This window comes from Mobula birostris, chromosome 1 (genome assembly GCF_030028105.1).
Source record: "Mobula birostris isolate sMobBir1 chromosome 1, sMobBir1.hap1, whole genome shotgun sequence".
Classification (NCBI taxonomy): Eukaryota; Metazoa; Chordata; class Chondrichthyes; order Myliobatiformes; family Myliobatidae; genus Mobula; species Mobula birostris.
In genome coordinates this window covers 1,643,400-1,660,812 of record NC_092370.1, presented here as the reverse complement: position 1 = coordinate 1,660,812, position 17,413 = coordinate 1,643,400, and the positions used below count along the sequence as shown (strand labels likewise).

Genomic DNA, 17,413 nt, shown 5'->3' with positions numbered 1-17,413 from the left:
AAGTGACAAAAACCACATAATTCTACCATATAGTTAAGCAGTGCAAAGCAATACCGCAATTTGATAAGAGCAGACCATGGGCACGGAAAAAAAAGTCTCAAAGACCCGATTGCATTGTCATCTCACGCAGACGGTAGAAGGAAGAAAGTCTCCCTGCCATGAGCTTCCTGCGCCTCGAACTTGCCGATGCGGCGTCCTGGAAGCACCCGACCACAGTCCGAATCTGAGTCCGTACGAAAACTTCGAGCCTCCGACCAGCCCTCCGACACCGAGCACCGAGTACCATCTCTGCCAAGCACTTCGACCCAGACCCCGGCCGCCAAGCAACAGGCAAAGCCGAGAATTCGGGGCATTCCCCTCCGGAGATTTCGGATCACACAGTAGCAGCGGCAGCAAAGCAGGCATTTCAGAAGTTTCACCAGATGTTCCTCCGTTCTCTCACGTCTGCATCCATCAAATCAGAATTGTGCACGGCATCCTACTTGACAGATAACACATGTTCATCACCGGAGAGGCCGCGCGTAGCAAGTGTACCGAGGAAGAGACCGACACAAAGGCCCAGACGGAACATCGGTGACCTCTTCGTTGGAAGACATTTAGCAATCAGTCTAGGTTGAGCGATTCCAAACTGCACGAGCAAGGGATGCCAGAATCTGAATTTCGGCGCATCGTTGGAGGACACTGTTGAAAGCGAAGGCAGCTGACGACATTGTTATCGGCCTTATCTCGTTTCCGTATATCAGCTGAGGTGGAATTTGGCTCAACTAATGTGGTGGCGCAAGTCGGGAGAAAAATCTTCATATTTCTGCAAGAGCTTTGAAGTGGGAGTTGTGAAACGGAAGAGGCAGGTGTGCATAAAGCGTACAGGAGCATGAAATTGGAGCGTCCTGCACAAACCAGCTCTTGGAACAGCAGGTTTGCACTGTGCGTATGTCTGCAGTGTTTTGTCCCTCCTATCACCGTCCAGGAGAGAGACAAATCGTCCAGTGATGATGTAATTCAGTCATTGAGCTTTTCAGGAGATTTAACATTTGGCTGTAGTTTTCCAAAATTGTCGGAGAATGCGGCAACGAAATAGACAGTAATGGCAGATCCGAGAATGCTTTCTTTGATAGCAGTGTAGATTTCCAGCAGAATGTTGAGTGGTAGTTGGAGTTTTCCAATCTGCCAGAAGAAATGGATGACGCGGCCATCTCCTTGGTTCATGAAGAAGTTCTGCTTCTGACACATGAGGTCCCGCTGGGGCGTAATGATCAAGGAAATGTGAATGCGGAAAGGTTTCTAATGTGATGGTCCGGATCGAGGTCCCTTTAAATTTACTTTGTTTATGTTACGATCCGGACCGTTGATTCCCTGTTTTCCCGTGTCCCTCGGCTTTGGTGATTGGAGGCAATTACTCTCGGCCGAACCGGTAGTTTATAGTCTCCGGGTGTCAGCCGTTCGGTGAGGGGGTGCCTGCAAAGCTACGGCGTGTTAATGTTATCTGTCCGGAAGAAGCCTCCTCTCTGCCGAAGCAAGAGCCGGTAATTCGCCTTTTCTCACCGGAGCAACCCTGTTCAGTTACCTCGCCAAAACGAGCCCGCAAAACTAGCCCTCATCTCTTGCCCCCGCCTGCACTTCCGTCTAGTTCTATCGCCGGAGCTAGATAGGTACTGTCTGGTGTTCATTCGTGTTGGCCTTGTCTTGTCCTCGCCTCCGTGGGGTAAGTCAGGCCGTCTCGCCGTTGCCCCGCGGAGGGTCATGAGTCCCAGCCCTATGTCCTGTACCCAAGGAGGGGTTCCGACTCTGTGTTCTGTATATGTGTCCATGGTTCCATGTACCTGCTCCCCGAGACCGAGACTCTGTGTTCCTTTGTTCATCCTCTCCCTAGCCCATGTCAAGTCCTTGTCTGGTTTTGGGGTCCGAGCCCGAGGCAAGACCCAGGTACTGGGTACTTGCCCAGTCTCGGGCTCGGAGTCCATACCCTAGCCTCTTTATGTCTCTTCTAGTTCTGGGAGCCGATTACGAGTCCTAGTCCAGACCCTTGGTCCCAGCCGAGTGGTAGTCCTCAGTCCTTGTCCAGTTCGCTACTCCTACTCCTACCTAGCTCTCCTGGTTTCGAACAATAAACCAAATTTAAGTAACCTCACAATATATGTCATCCATTTGGTTCCACCCTTGCTCCCAGAATCCCGCCATTGTGACAGCTAACTGTGGTGTTGTTGGTGATATGTGTGTGTTGAGGGACGAGATTTCAGTTGAGGTGAATACGCATGTTCACGGAAGCGACGCATTACACGGAATGTTTCGGTGTCTCTGTGAGGAAGTGATTGTACGCTGAATGTTTGTCGCTACATTGAAGTGGAGATATCAATTCCAACTGCAATAACAATCGGTTGTAAAAATAGACAGAAGGATAATTCTTTGCATGCGGGTGAATGAATTGTCGTTTGGCGACAGTTGATGTTTGATTGAGTGAGTGTGTCTGTGTGTGAGCTGATGATTATGCACGGGTGAGCAGTGGCAGGCATGCAATGGTGCTTGTGGCGCAGAGGAAATGACAGGAGGTGAATCGGATGTGCTGGGGAATTAGCTGAAACGGTAGAGAGCTCGCTTAGGATGTGAGAGGTAGCGAGATCGATGCTCGCATTCTCCATTTAATTTTGTATTCAGAGGCACTCATCTCATGATGTTGCTGTGAAGTTTGGATGCACAAAAGATAGGGGTGGCGGAGAGGGAGAGGAACGTGTCTCAGTCAAAGGAAAGGGGGAAATCTGCTGCGTTGAAGTCAGATACGAGGAAAAGCTAGCTGGCAACCGGTGTTTCAGTAATGCATAAGCTGCAGGCGACCATTCAGTCAGAACTTAGGTAAGTGGTCAAAAGGAAATTGCCCTGGACACTGGGGGTAATGAGAAACCGGAGTAGCCTTTGATTTTAACAAGCGAAGAAGATCAAAGAGCTGTGTTGGCGTCGCACCGAGAATAGTGATAAGCTCGGTGAAGTGCGTCATCCGGTCGCCTGTGGCCCCTAGTGCTGGAAGGACTAGATATTACAATTGGCAGGCTGTTGCTCTGGGTCGAGAGACACCAGGATGAAAATCTGCATAATCATTGTCGGTAGGAGACAACGTGGCGAAGCTCGATGTCGCTTTTCCTTCGATAGCTCAGTTGGTAGAGCGGAGGACTGTAGAGGAAATAGAGTCATCCTTAGGTCGCTGGTTCGAATCCAGCTCGAAGGATCGGGACTTCTTTTACTACGCCGATCATCAATTCCGTACTACAGAGCTTCTCGGTGGCACAAGACTGCAGTGCGAATTGCTCCGACTCGTGATGGGATAGAATACAGAGGCGTCTAATCACATAACAGGCAAGGCCAGTAGATCACTGGATCACATTTCAGAGCGCTATGTCCTCACGCTTGCTGATCTGACAGTATGACAACTCTCACTCGTCCTAAGGTAACAGAAAGATAGAAATATTAGATTGGATATAATTAGATGATGAGGACACTCAGTCCTCGTTTACTGTAATTTTAAAATGCGTTAAAAAATGATACCATGTTCCTCCGGTATGTTATCACAGAAACACAAGACAGACCAAGACTAAAACTGACAAAAGACACAATTCTACCGTTTAGTTGCAGCGGAGCAAAACAATACCGTAATTTGATAGGAGCAGATCATGGGCACGGAAAAAAATGTTTCAATGACCCGATGGCCTCGTCATCTCACGCAGACGGTAGAAAGAAGATTCTCCCCCTGCCATGAGCTTCTAGCGCCGCGAACTTGCCGATGCAGCGTCCTGGAAGCAGCCGACCACAGTCCAAATCGAATCCGTCCGACAACTCCGAGCCTCCGACCACCCCTCCGACACCGAGCAGCGAGTACCATCTCTGCCAAGCACTTCGACCCAGGCCCCGGCCGCCAAGCAACAGGCAAAGCGGAGGATTCGGGGCATTCCCTCCAGAGATTTCGGATCACACAGTAGCAGTGGCAGCGAAGAAGGCATTTCAGAAGTTTCACCAGATGTTCCTCCGTGCTCTCATGTCTGCCTCCATGAAATCAGAATTGTGCACGGCCTCCTACTTGACAGATAACAGATATGCATCATCGGAGAGACCGCGCGTAACAAGTGTATAGAGGAAGAGACAGACGCAAAGACCCAGATGGAACATCCGTGACCTCTTCGTTGGAAGACATTTAGCAATCAGTCTAGGATGAGCGATTCCAAACTGCGCGAGCATGGGATGCCAGAATCTGAATTTCGGGGCATCGTTGGAGGGCACCGTTGAAAGCGAAGGCAGCTGACGTCATTGTTATCGGCCTTATGTCGTTTCCATATATCCGCTGAGGTGCACTTCGGCTCATCTCTGTGGTGCAAAAAGTCGGCAGAAAAATCTCCATATTTCTGTAAGAGCTTTGACGTGGGAGCTGTGAAACAAAAGAGGCAGATGTGCATTAAGTGTACAGGAACATGAAATTGGTGCGTCCTGCAGAAGCGAGCTCTTGGAACAGCAGGTTTGCAGTGTGTTGTCCCTCCTATCATCGTCCAGTGATGATGGAATTCAGTCATTGAGCTTTTCAGCTGACTGGTTATTTGGTTGTACTTTTCCTAAAGTGTCGGAGAATGAGGCAACGAAATAGACAAGAACGGCAGATCCGAGAATGCTGTCTTTGATAGTAGTGCAGATTTCCAGCAGAATGTTTAGTCATAGATGGAGGTTTACAATCTGCCAGATGAAATGGATTTCGCGGCCATCTCCTTGGTTCATGAAGAACATCTGCTTCTGACACTTTAGGTCGCGCCAGGGCGTAATAATCCAGGAAAGAAGAAGGCGGAAAGGTTGCTAACTGTGGTGTTGTGTGGGTGTTGAGGGGCCAGATTTCAGCTGAGGTGAATCTGCATGTTCACGGATGCGACACATTACACACTATGTTTCGGTGTCTCTGTGAGGGAGTGATTGTACGCCGAATATTTGTCGGTACATTGAAATGGAGATATCGATTCCAACTGCCGTCGCAGTCGGTTGTAAAAATAGAAGGATAATTCTTTCCATGCGGGAGAATGAATTGTCGTTTGGGGACATGAAAGGTGACAGTGGCCAAGAGCAACCGTATGTGTGTCTGAGTGGTTGGTTGATGATTGAGTGAGTGTGTCTGTGTGTGAGCTGATGATTGTGCAACGGTGAGCAGTGGCAAGCATACAATGGTGCTTGTGGCGCAGAGAAAATTACAGGAGGTAAATCGAATGTGCCGGGGAATTACCTCAAATGGTAGAGCGCTCGCTTAGCATGCGAGAGGTAGCGAGATCGATGCTCGCATTCTCCATTGACGTTTTTTATTCAGAGGCACTCGTCCCATCAATTTCCTGTGAAGATTGGAATGTACAAAATATAGGGACGGCGGAGAGGGACATGAACGTGTCTCAGTCAAAGGAAAGGGGGAAATCTGCTGCATTGAAAGCAGATACTAGGAACAGCCAGCTAGCAGCTGGTGTTTCAGTAATGTATGAGCAGCAGGCGACCATTCAGACATAAATCAGTTAAGTGGTGAAAAAGAAAATGCCCTGGATACTGGGCGAAAGTGGAAAGCTGAGTAGCCTTTGATTTTGACAAGCAAAGAAGATCAAAGAGCTGTGTTGGAGTCGCACCGAGAATGGTGACAAGCTCGGTGATGTGCGTCAGCCGGTCGCCTGCGGCCCCTAGTGCTGGAAGGACTAGATATTACAATTGGCAGGCTGTTGCTCTGGGACGAGAGACACCAGGATGAAAAATCTGCATAATCATTGTCGGTAGGAGGCAGCGTGGCGAAGCTTGGTGTCGCTTTTCCTTCGATAGCTCAGTTGGTAGAGCGGAGGACTGTAGAGGAAATGGAGTCATCCTTAGGTCGCTGGTTCAAATCCGGCTCGAAGGATCGAAACTTTTACTACGCCGATCATCAATTCCGTACTACGGAGCTTCTCGGTGGCACAAGACTGCAGTGCGAATTGCTCCGACTCGTGACGGGATAGAATACAGAGGCATCTAATCACATAACAGGCAAGGCCAGCAGATCACTGGGTCACAGTTCAGAGCGCTCTGTCCGCACGCTTGCTGCTCTGACAGTACGACAAATCTCACTCGTCCTAAAGTAACACAAAGATAGAAAGATTAGATTAGATTAGATGATGGGGACTCGTTTACTGTAATTTTAGAATGCATGCGTTAAAAAATGATACCCTGTTCCTCCGGTATGATATCACAGAAACACAAGACAGACCAAGACTAAAACTGACAAAAACCACATAATTCTACTGTTTAGTTACAACAGTGTAAAGCAATACCGACAACTCCCATCAAAGTTGCTGGTGAACGCAGCATGCAAGGCAGCATCTCTAGGAAGAGGTACAGTCGATGTTTCAGGCCGAGACCCTTCGTCAGGACAAAAAAGGAAGAGTTAGTAAGAGATTTGAGAGGGGGAGGGGAAGATCCAAAATGATAGGAGAAGACAGGCGTGGGAGGGATGGAGCCCAGAGCTGGACAGTTGATTGGCCAAGGGATATGAGAGGCTCATGGGACAGGAGGCCCAGGGAGAATGAAAAGTCGAGGAGGGGCAAGGGGTATAGCCAGAGGGACAGAACGAGAAAAAGGAGAGCGATAGAAAGAATGTGTGTATATAAATAAATAACGGCTGGGGTACGAGGGGGAGGTGGGGCATTAGCGTAAGTTAGGGAAGGCAATGTTCATGCCATCAGGTTGGAGGCTACCCAGACGGAATATAAGGTGTTGTTCCTCCAACGTGAGTGTGGTGTTGTTCCTCCAACGTGAGTGTGGCTTCATCTTTACAGTAGAGTAGGCCGTGGATAGACATATCAGAATAGGAATAGGACGAGGAATTAAAATGTGCAGCCAGTGGGAGATCCTGCTTTCTCTGGCAGACGGAGCGTTGGTGTTCAGAAAAACGATCTCCTAGTCTGCGTCGGGTCTCGCCAATATATAGAAGGCCACATACAGAGCACCGGACACAGTATGTCACCCCAGCCGACTCACAAGTGGTGTCGCCTCACCTGGAAGGGCTGTCTGAGGCCCTGTATGGTGGTAAGGGAGGACGTGTAAGGGTATGTGTAGCACTTGTTCCGCTTACAAGGATAAGTGCCAGGAGGGAGATCAGGGGGGAGGGATGGGGGCGGGGGCGGTACGACGAATGGACAAGGGAGTCGCGTAGGGAGCGATCCCTGCCGAAAGCAGAGAGAGAGTGGGTGAGTGAAGGATGTGCTTAGTGGTGGGATCCCGTTGGAGGTGGCGGAAGTTACGGAGAATAATATGTTGGACCTGGAGGCCGGTGGGGTGGTAGGTGAGGGCCAGAGGACTAATTCCGTTAGACGGAGCAGAGTGGTGGTAGAGGGGAACTGATTAGGTCTGGAATCCAAAAAGTAGCGGAGAGCTTTGAGACCTTCCTGATGGGGGATGGATGTATATAGGGACTGGACATCCATGGTGAAAATAAAGCGGTGGGGGCCAGGGAACTTAAAATCATCGAAAAGTTTAAGAGCGTGAGAAGTGTGACGAACATAGATAGGAAGGGATTGAACAAGGGGGGATAAAACCGTGTCGAGGTATGCAGAAACGAGTTCGGTGGGGCAGGCGCAAGCTGAGACAATGGGTCTGCCAGGACAGACAGGTTTGTGGATCTTGGGTCGGAGGTAGAAACGGGAAGTGCGAGGTGTGGGAACTATAAGGTTGGTAGCAGTTGATGGGAGATCCCCTGAGCGGATAAAGTCGGTGATGGTGTGGGAGCCAATGGCCTGGTGCTCCTTAGTGGGGTCACAATCGAGGGGTAAATAAGAGGAGGTATCCGCGAGTTGTCGCTGTGCCTCGGCAAGGTAGAGGTCAGTACGCCAGACTACAACAGCACCCTCCTTATCGGCGGGTTTAATAATAAGGTTAGGATGAGTGCTGAGGGAGTGGAGAGCAGAGCGTTCAGAAGGAGTAAGGTTGGAATGGAAACAAGGTGCGGTGAAGTCGAGACCGTTGAAATCCCGTTGGCAGTCAGCAATAAAGAGATCCAGAGCAGGCAGAAGACCAGAGCGGGGTGTCCATGAAGAGGAAGAAGGTTGAAGACGGGAGAAGGGGTCATCGGTGGGGGCGGAAGAGTCCTTGCCGAAGAAGTAGGCTCGGAGACGGAGACGGCGGAAGAAGAGTTCCGCATCATGGCGGAAGAAGAGTTCCGCATCATGGCGAACGCGGAACTCGCTGAGGTGTGGGCGAAGGGGGACAAAGGTGGGGCCCTTACTGAGGACAGATTGTTCTGCCTCAGACAGTTGAAGGTTGGAGGGGATGGTAAAGACCCGGCACGGATGAGAGCTGAGATCAGAGGGTGGAGGGTGGAGGCTGGGGGAGTGAGTGGAGAGGGGAGGGTTGAGGTGAGAGGAAAATGGAGCCTCTGAGGGCCCAGGAGCTGACTGTAGGATCTGAGGGACACGGAGTTGCAGAGTGATGGTGGGGGAAGGGGAGACGGGAGTCACAATAGCAGCACATAAAGACCCGGCCTGGAATTCAAGGCTGGAGTCGCAGTTGGTGGTAGCGCAATAACGTTGAAGGTGTCCATGGTCGTTGCTGTAGTCCGGGTTTTGAATATGCCCTGAGGTGTTGGAGCCGACAAGATCAATGGCAGCGGCCGCAATCTGAAGTTCATGCCTGCTAGCGTCAGGGCCAGCAGGCTCTGGGGTCTGCAGATATAATCAATATCGTAATTTGCTAAGAGCGGACCATGGCCACGGAAAAAAGTCTCAAGGTCCCGATGGCCTCATTATCTCACGTACATGGTAAAGGAAGAAACTCAGCCTGCCATGAGGATCGAGCGCCGCGAACCTGCCGATGCAGCGTCCTGGAAGCACTCGAGCACAGTCCGACTCTGAGTCTGTCCGAAATCTTCGAGCCTCCGACCAGCGCTCCGACACCGATCACCGAGCACCATCTCTCCCGAAGGCTTCACCCAAGCCCCGGCCGCCAAGAAACAGGCAAAGCCGAGGATTCGGGGCATCCCCTCCGGAGCTTTGCGATCACACAGTAGCAGCGGCAGCGAAGCAGGCATTTCAGAAGTTTCACCAGATGTTCCTCCGTGCTCTCACGTCTGCCTCCATCAAATCAGAATTATGCAGGGCCTCCTTCTTGACAGATAACAGATATGCATCACCGGAGAGGCCGCGTGTAGCAACTGTACAGAGGAAGAGTCGGACACAAAGTCCCAGATGGAACGTCGGTGACCTCTTCGTTGGAAGACATTTAGCAATCAGTCTAGGTCGGGCGATTCCAAATTGTACGAGCAAGGGATGCCAGAATCTGAATTTCCGCGCATCGTTGGAGGGCACCGTTGATAGCGAAGGCAGCTGACGACATTGTTACCGGCCTTATGTCGTTTCCATATATCCGCTGAGGTGCAATTTGGCTCAACTAATGTGGTGGCACAAGTCGGGAGATACACCTTCATATTTCTGCAAGAGGTTTGAAGTGGGAGCTGTGAAACAGAAGAGGCAGATGTGCATTAAGTGTACAGGAGCATGAAATTGGAGCGCCCTGCACAGGCGAGCTCTTGGAACAGCTGGTTTGCAGTGTGCGTATGTCTGCAGTGTTTTGTCCCTCCTATCATCGTCCAGGAGAGAGGCAAATCGTCCAGTGATGATGGAATTCAGTCATTGAGATTTTCAGCTGTTTGACTTTTATCTGTACCTTTCCAAAAGTGTCAGAAAATGTGGCAACGACATAGACAGGAATGGCAGATCCGAGATTGCTCTCTTTGATAGCAGTATACGTTTCCAGCAGAATGTTGAGTCGTAAATGGAGTTTTACAATCTGCCGGAAGAAATGGATCACGCGGCCATCTCCTTGGTTCATGAAGAAGTTCTGCTTCTGACACATGAGGTCCCGCTGGGGCGTAATAATACAGGAAAGGTGAATAGAAATATAGAAACGTAGAATGTAGGTCCAGGAGTAGGCCATTCGGCTCTTAGAGCCTGCTCCGCCATTCAGTATGATCATGGCTGATCATCAACTCAGACCCCCGCCCCAGCCTTCCCTCCATACTCCCTGATCCCCGTAGCCACAAGGGCATATCTAACTACCTCTTAAATATAGCCAATGAACTGGCCTCAACTGTTTCATGTGGCAAAAAATTCCACAGATTCACCACTCTCTGTGTGAAGAAGTTTTTCCTAATCTCTGTACTAAAAGGCTTCCCCTTTATCCTCAAACTGTGACCCCTCGTTGTGGACTTCCCCAACATCGGGAACAATCATCCTGCATCTAACCTGTCCAATCCCTTTAGGATTTTATGCGTTTCAATAAGATCCCCCCTCAATCTTCTAAATTCTAACGAGTATAAGCCTAGTCGATCCAGTCTTTTATCATGGGAAAGTCCTGCCATCCCAGGAATCAATCTGGTGAACCTTCTTTGTACTCTCTCAACGGCAAGAATGTCCTTCCTCAGATTAGGGGACCAAAACTGTACATAATACTCCAGGTGTGGTCTAACCAAAGCCTTGTACAACTGCAGTAGTACCTCCCTGATTTTCAACTCGAATCCTCTTACTATGAATGCTAGCATGCCATTCGCCTTTTTCACCGCCTGCTGTACCTGCATGCCCACTTTCAATGACTGGTGTTTAATGACACCCAGGTCTCGTTGCACCTCCCCTTTTCCTAATCGGCCACCATTCAGATAATAATCTGTTTTCCTGCTTTTGCCACCAAAGTGGGTAACCTCACATTCATCCACATTAAATTGCATATGCCATGAATTTTCCCTCTCAGTTAACCTATCCAAGTCACCCTGCATCCTCTTAGCATCCTCCTCACATCTAACACTGCCGCCCAGCTTCGTGTCATCCGCAAACTTGAAGATGCTGCATTTAATTCCCTCATCCAAGTCATTAATATATATTGTAAACAACTGGGTCCCAGCACTGAGCCTTGCGGTACCCCACTAGTCACTGCCTGCCATTCTGAAAAGGTCCCGTTTATTGCCACTCTTAGCTTCCTGTCTGCTAACCAATTCTCTATCCACATCAATACCGTACCGCCAATACCGTGTGCTTTAAGTTTGCACATTAATCTCCTGTGTGGGACCTTGTGAAAAGCCTTTTGAATATTCAAATGTACCACATCCACTGGTTCACCCCTATCCAGTCTACTAATTACATCATCAAAAAATTCTATGAGATTCGTCAGACATGATTTTCCTTTCACAACCCCATGCTGACTTTAGAACCATAGAACTATAGAAACTACAGCACAGAAACAGGCCCTTTGGCCCTTCTTGGCTGTGCCGAATCATTTTCTGCCTAATCCCACTGACCTGCACACGGACCATATCCCTCCATATACCTCCCATCCATGTATCTGTCCAATTTATTCTTAAGTGTTAAAAAAGAACCCGCATTTACCACCTCGTCTGGCAGCTCATTCCATACTCCCACCACTCTCTGTGTGAAGAAGCCCCCCCCACTAATGTTCCCTTTAAACTTTTCCCCCCTCACCCTTAACCCATGTCCTCTGGTTTTTTTTCTCCCCTTGCCTCAGTGGAAAAAGCCTGCTTGCCATTCACTCTATCTATACCCATCATCATTTTATATACCTCTATCAAATCTCCCCTCATTCTTCTACGCTCCAGGGAATAAAGTCCCAACCTATTCAACCTTTCTCTGTAACTGAGTTTCTCAAGTCCCGTCAACATCCTTGTAAACCTTCTCTGCACTCTTTCAACCTTATTTATATCCTTCCTGTAATTTGGTGACCAAAACTGAACACAATACTCCAGATTCGGCCTCACCAATGCCTTATACAACCTCATCATAACATTCCAGCTCTTATACTCAATACTTCGATTAATAAAGGCCAATGTACCAAAAGCTCTCTTTACGACCCTATCTACCTGTGACGACACTTTTAGGAAATTTTGTATCTGTATTCCCAGATCCCTCTGTTCCATTGCACTCCTCAGTGCCTTACCATTAACCCTGTATGTTCTACGTTGGCTTGTCCTTCCACGTGCAATACCTCACACTTGTCGGTATTAAACTCCATCTGCCATTTTTCAGCCCATTTTTCCAGCTGGTCCAAGCCCCTCTGCAGGCTCAGAAAACCTTCCTTACTGTCTACTACACCTCCAATCTTTGTATCATCAGCAAACTTGCTGATCCAATTTACCACATTATCATCCAGATCATTCATATAGATGACAAACAACAATGGACCCAGCACTGATCCCTGTGGCACACCACTAGTCACAGGCCTCCACTCAGAGAAGCAATTCTCTACCACCACTCTCTGGCTTCTTCCATCGAGCCAATGTCTAATCCAATTTACCACCTCTCCATGTATACCTAGCGACTGAATTTTCCTAACTAACCTCCCATGCGAGACCTTGTCAAAGGCCTTTCTGAAGTCCAAAATTAAAATCCCCTACCACCACAACTTTATGTTTCCTGCAGTTGCCTGCTATCTCTCTGCAGATTTGCTCTTCCAAGTCTCGTTGACTATAGGGTGGTCTGTAATACAATCCCACTAATGTGGCCATACCTTTCCTGTTTCTCAGCTCCACCCATAAGGACTCAGTAGACAAGCCCTCTAATCTGTCCTGCCTGAGCACTGCTGTAATATTTTCCCTAACAAGCAATACAACTCCCCCACTTTTCATTCCTCTGCCTCGATCACATCTGAAACATCAGAACCCTGGAATATTAAGCTGCCAGCCCTGCCCCTCCTGTAGCCAAGTTTCACTAATTGCTACAACATCATAATTCCACGTGTCAATCCACGCCCTCAACTCATCCGCCTTCCCCGCAATATTCCTAGCATTGAAATATATACACCTCAGAAGATTTTTACCACCACTCACAACCTTTCTATCAGCGGATTTGCTTAAACTTTCAACATCATTTATTTTCACCCGAGCCACACTGTCAGTTCTGGTACTCTGGTTCACAGCCCCCTGCAAATCTAGTTTAAAACCTCCCCAGTAGCACTAACAAACCTCCCTGAAAGGATATTGGTCCCCCTGTGGTTGAAGTGTAACCCGTCTCTTTTGTACAGGTCCCACCTGCCCCAGAAGAGGTCCCAATGATCCTGAAATCTGAAACCCTGCCCCCTACACCAGTTCCTCAGCCACTTGTTCCTCCTCCACAGCATCCTATTCCTGCCCTCACTGGCACCTAGCACAAATAGCAATCCTGAGATTACCACCCTCGAGGTCCTGCTTTTCAACTTCCTACCAAGCTCTCTATACTCACTGTCCAGGACCTCTTCACTCTTCCTTGCTATGTCATTGGTACCGATATGCACCACGACATCTGGCTGGTCACCCTCCCACTTCAGAATGTCATGCAATCGCTCAGAGACATCCTTGACCCTGGCACCCGGGAGGCAACAAACCATCCTGGATTCTCTGTCACGACCACAGAATCTCCTATCGCACTTCTAACTATCGAGTCCCCTATCACTACCGCTCTCCTCTTTTTCCCCCCTCCCTTCTGCACTGCAGAGCCAGACTCAGTGCCAGAGATCCGGCTACTGCAGCTCGTCCCAGGTCAGTCCTCCGCCCCAACAGTATCGAATGCGGTATACTTGTTGTTGAGGGGAATGGCCACAGGGGAACCCTGCTCTGCCTGCCCTTTCCTCTTCCCTCGCCTGACAGTGATCCAATTTCCTGTCCTCTGCTCCTTTGGCGTAACTACCTCCCTGTAGCTACGATCTATAATCTCCCTATTCTCAGGAATAATCCGCAGGTCATCCAGCTCCTGCTCCAGTTCCCTAACGCGGTTTGTTAGGAGCTGCAGCTGGATGCACTTCCTGCAGGTGTCGTTGTCAGGGACACTGGAGGGCTCCCTGACTTCCCACATCCTGCAAAAGGAGCATTCCAACATCCTGCCTGGCATTTTCTCTACGCTAGACAATCTGAATAAAAAACTTACCAGAACCTACCCTGGCCTCTGCCTGTTCTCGCCGAAGCCTGTTTGAGCCAAAGCCGTCCCACTCTGACTCAGTCCACTCCGACGATGGCCGCTACAACAATGGCCGCTGTATATGGTGGTCTGCTTTTTCAACCTTGGCGTTCTACGTCACGCGCCTGCGCAGTGCAGACCCTTCTCCCCGAGCAGTGTTTAAAAAAAAACGACATTTTCCACCCGATTTCTTCACTTCTACTCAGCTGCTTGCTTCGACTGAAACTTTGTCCGATGATTTCGTCGCTTTCCAAAAGTGATGTTAACACATCTTTCAGAACTGACTCTAGCATTTTCCCCACCACTGATGTTAGGCTAACCGGTCTATAATTCCCCGGTTTCTCTCTCCCCCCTTTTTAAAAAAGCGGGGTTACATTAGCCACCCTCCAATCCTCAGCAACTAGTCCAGAATTTAAAGAGCTTTGAAAAATTATCACTAATGCATCCACTATTTCTTGGGCTACTTCCTTAAGCACTCTGGGATGCAGACCATCTGGCCCTAGGGATTTATCTGCCTTTAATCCCTTCAAGTTACCTAACAGCACTTCCCTACTAACATATATTTCCCTCAGTTCGTCCATCTCACTGGATCCTTTGTCCCCTACTATTTCCAGAACATTATTTATGTTCTCCTTAGTGAAGACAGAAGCAAAGTAATTATTCAATTGGTCTGCCATGTCCTTGTTCCCCATGATCAATTCACCTGTTTCTGTCTGCAGGAGACCTACATTTGTCTTAACCAATCTTTTTCTTTTCAGATATCTTTCAAAGCTTTTACAGTCAGTTTTTATGTTCCCTACCAGTTTTCTCTCATAATCTTTTTTCCCTTTCCTAATTAAGCCCTTTGTCCTCCTCTGCTGGACTCTGAATTTCTCCCAGTCCTCAGATGAGCCGCTTTTTCTGGCTAATTTGTATGTTTCTTCTTTGGAATTGACACTATCCCTAATTTCCCTTGTCAGCCACGGGTGCACTACCTTCCCTGATTTATTCTTTTGCCAAACTGGGATGAACAATTGTTGCAGTTCATCCATGCGATCTTTAAATGCTTGCCATTGCATATCCACCGTCAACCCTTTAAATGTCATTTGCCAGTCTATCTTAGCTAATTCACGTCTCATACCTTCAAAGTTACCCTTCTTTAAGTTCAGAACCTTTGTTTTTGAATTAGCTATGTCTCAATGATGAATTCCACCATATGATGGTCACTCTTATGCGGGAAGGTTCCTAATAGTGGTATTGTTGGTGATATGTGGGTGCTGACGGGCCAGATTTCAGCTGAGGTGAATATACATGTTCAAGGAAGCGACGGATTTCAAGGTATGTTTCGGTGTCTCTGTGATGAAGTGATTGTACGCCGTATGTTTGTCGCTACATTGAAGTGGAGATAGCAATTCCAACTGCAATATCAATCGGTTGTAAAAATAGTCAGAAGGATAATTCTTTTCATTTAGGAGAATGAATTGTCGTTTGGGGACATGAAAGGTGACAGTGGCAGAGAGGGACCGTATGTCTGTCTGAGTGGTTGGTTGATGACTGTGTGAGTATGTCTGTGTGTGAGCTGATGATTGTGCAACGGTGAGCAGTGGCAGGCATGTAATGGTGCTTGTGGCGCTGAGCAAATTACAGGAGGTGTCTCGGATGTGCTGGGGAATTAGCTCAAATGGTAGAGCGCTCGCAAAGCATGCGAGAGGTAACGCGCTCGATGCTCGCATTCTCCAGTGACATTTTGTATTCAGAGGCAGTCGTCTCATAAAATTGCTGTGAAGTTTGGATGCACAAAACATACGGGTGGCGGAGAGGGAGAGGACCGTCTCTCAGTCAAAGGAAAGGGGGAAATCTGCTGCGTTGAAAGCAGATACGAGAAACAGCCAGCTGGCATCTGGTGTTTCAGTAATGCATGAGCTGCAGGCGACCATTCAGACAGTAATCAGTTCAGTGCTCAATAGGAATTTGCCCTGGATTCTGGGCGAAATGAGAAAACTGAGTAGTCTTTGATTTTGACAAGCAAAGAAGATCAAAGAGCTGTGTTCGAGTTGCACCGAGAATGGTGATAAGCTCGGTGATGTGCGTCATCCGGTCGCCTGTGGCCCCTAGTGCTGGAAGGACTAGATATTACAATTGGCAGGCTGTTGCTCTGGGTCGAGAGACACCAGGATGAAAATCTGCATAATCATTGTCGGTAGGAGCCAACGTGACGAAGCTCGATGTCGCTTGTCCTTCGATAGCTCAGTTGGTAGAGCGGAGGACTGTAGAGGAAATGTAGTCATCCTTAGGTCGCTGGTTCGAATCCGGCTCGAAGGATCGGGACTTCTTTTACTACGCCGATCATCAATTCCGTACTACAGAGCTTCTCGGTGGCACAAGACTGCAGTGCGAATTGCTCCGACTCGTGACGGGATAGAATACAGAGGCATCGAATCACATAACAGGCAAGGCCAGCAGATCACTGGATCACATTTCGGAGCGCTATGTCCTCACGCTTGCTGCTCTGACAGTACGACAACTCTCACTCGTCCTAAGGTAACACAAAGATAGAAATATTGTATTGGATATGATTAGATGATGAGGACACTCGGTCCTCATTTACTGTAATTTAAAAATGCATGCGTTAAAAATGATGCCATGTTCGTCTGGTATGATATCACAGAAATACAAAACAGACCAAGACCATAACTGACAAAAACCACATAATTCTACGGAATAGTTGCAACAGTGCAAAGCAATTCCGTAATTTGATAAGAGCAGACCATGGGTACGGGAAAGAATTCTCAAAGCCCCGTGGTTTCATCAACTCACGCAGATGGTAGAAGGAAGAAACTCCCCCTGCCGTGAGTTTCCGGCGCCGCGAACTTGCCGATGCAGCGGCCTGGAAGCACCAGACCACAGTCCGACTCTGAGTCCGTCCGAAAACTTCCAGCCTCCGACCATCCCTCCGACACCGAGCACCGAGCACCATCTCTGACGAACCCTTCGATCCAGGCCCCGGCCGCCAACCAACAGGCAAACCCGAGGATACGGGCCACTCCTCTGTGGAGATTTTGGATGACACAGCAGAAGTACACGAGCAAGGGAACCCAGAATCTGAATTTCGGCGCATCGTTGGAGGGCACCGTTGAAAGGGAAGGCACCTGACGACATTGTTATCCGCCTTATGTCGTTTCCATATATCCGCTGAGGTGCACATCGGCTCATCTGTGCGGTGGCGCAAGTCGGGAGAAAAACCTTAGTTTTTCTGCAAGAGCATTGAAGTGGGAGCTGCGAAACAGAAGAGGCAGGTGTGCATTAAGTGTACAGGAACATGAAATTGGAGCGTCCTGCACAAGCGAGCTCTTGGAACAGCAGGTTTGCAGTGTGCGTATGTCTGCAGTGTGTTGTCCCTCCTATCATCGACCCGGAGAGAGGCAAATCGTCTACTGATGATGGAATTCAGTCATTGGGCTTTTCAGCTGATTTGTCATTTG

At 48.7% G+C, this 17,413-nt stretch overlaps 3 non-coding genes across 3 annotated transcripts; all 3 read left to right on the top strand.

Annotated features, from left to right (window-relative positions):
* The first annotated feature begins 3,131 nt into the window (after positions 1-3,131).
* On the top strand, positions 3,132-3,217 carry trnay-gua (transfer RNA tyrosine (anticodon GUA)). The gene is given in 2 exon segments: positions 3,132-3,168; positions 3,182-3,217. It is a non-coding gene; the product is annotated as a tRNA-Tyr (tRNA).
* A 2,587-nt stretch (positions 3,218-5,804) lies between these two features.
* On the top strand, positions 5,805-5,890 carry trnay-gua (transfer RNA tyrosine (anticodon GUA)). Its single transcript is given in 2 exon segments — positions 5,805-5,841; positions 5,855-5,890. It is a non-coding gene; the product is annotated as a tRNA-Tyr (tRNA).
* A 10,277-nt stretch (positions 5,891-16,167) lies between these two features.
* Positions 16,168-16,253, top strand: trnay-gua (transfer RNA tyrosine (anticodon GUA)). Its single transcript is given in 2 exon segments — positions 16,168-16,204; positions 16,218-16,253. It is a non-coding gene; the product is annotated as a tRNA-Tyr (tRNA).
* Positions 16,254-17,413: the final 1,160 nt, after the last annotated feature.